This window comes from Austrofundulus limnaeus, unplaced genomic scaffold (assembly GCF_001266775.1).
Source record: "Austrofundulus limnaeus strain Quisiro unplaced genomic scaffold, Austrofundulus_limnaeus-1.0 Scaffold557, whole genome shotgun sequence".
In the NCBI taxonomy this organism is placed as follows: domain Eukaryota; kingdom Metazoa; phylum Chordata; class Actinopteri; order Cyprinodontiformes; family Rivulidae; genus Austrofundulus; species Austrofundulus limnaeus.
The window spans coordinates 215,989-217,563 of NW_013952959.1; positions in this window are offsets into that span (position 1 = coordinate 215,989).

Here is a 1,575-nt window from a genome sequence, read left to right on the forward strand (position 1 = left end):
CCCCCCAACACACACTGAAAAAAAAACATTTATTTTACTTTAACTGACTATTTTACATTCCTGGGTTTACTTTGAGTTCCCTGAAAAACTTTTACTTCAAGTAGAAATATTCTCAGTAGCCTCCAAGCAAGAAAGTTGCCAGATTGAATCCAGCGGTGGATGTATAGTTTGCATGTTCTCTCCGTGCATGCGTGGGGTTACTCTGGTTTCCCCCACAGATCAAAACCATGAATGTTAGACTAATTGGTAACTCTAACTGTAATATTATTTACAAAATGTATTTAATCTGACGTTTAACATGCATGTATACGTTTTTAACCCTTCCATAAGGAATTCCACAGGGCAACTGCCTCGGTCCTCTGCTTTGTAGTATTTTTGTGAGTGTCCTATGTTTTAAATAAAGACTCTATTATTGTTTATGCAGATGATACAACAATATCTGTATCTTCGGATAGTTTAGAGCAGGTAATTTTGATGTTACAGCAAAAACTATTGTCTATTTATGAGTGGGTAAAACAGAACGGGTTAAAAATTTTTGTGTCAAAAACTAAGTGTATGATATCGGGCTTTAAATATTTTATCAGACAAACTATTTCTTTAAATAACCAACAAATTGAACAAGTTAAAGAAATCAAATTGTTGGGAGTTACAACTGATCAAACAATATCTTGGTCCACACATATTGAAAAGATAGGGACTAAAATGAGTAGAAATATTGCTGTAATTCAGTGTATTGCTCATCTTGTCTCCTGGAATAAGAACATTTGTAATACAGTGTTCGATTCCATGACTAATGTCTTGCTGTGTGGTCCAGCTACTCAATAAAAACTAGACAAATTGCAAATTGTTCAAAACAAAGCTGCAGAATTAACACTTGGTTGTTTTACAGCCAGTGTGGATTTCATACAGTCTTTCATGGTTTAAAGTTCATGACAGACTTAGTCTTCTTCTTTTTTTTTTGTCATAAAATTTGGAGATTCATAAACCCTTTTGCCTGTTTTCCCTGTTGCTGCACTCTTCAAACAGACATAGTTAAAAAATTAACAACAACACAAGCCTCTGCTTTGACATTTCCTTACTGCTACCTAAAACTCACACTCAAAAATACAGCTGCAATAAGAAGCAGCTAAAAGAAACACAATAGCTACAAAATAAAAAAACACAAGCTAAAAGCTAATGGAAGCAAAACACTAGCTAAAGTTCAAAAATACCAAATGCTTGCCTAAGCTAAGAGTAGCAAAAGCTTAGCTAAAAATAGGAAAACACTAGCTAAAAAGAAACAAAATGTAAAGCAGCAAAAATGCTAGCCTAATGTTGAAGAGGTTTTTCTGGAAAACCCAGATTTTTCTGTCATTCCAGTCCATAAAAATATATTTCATACTGGAGAAAGTGTGGTTGTTAAGGCATAGATCCTTTTCATACAGCGGGTAAAATAAGTATTGAACACATCACCATTTTTCTCAGTAAATATATTACTAGAGGTGCTAATGACATGAAGTCCTGATGCATCTCATTAATCCAGGTGAAAAAATCAAAGGAAAAAAAATTGTATAGGTCCTCTGGACGGGTTCTTCT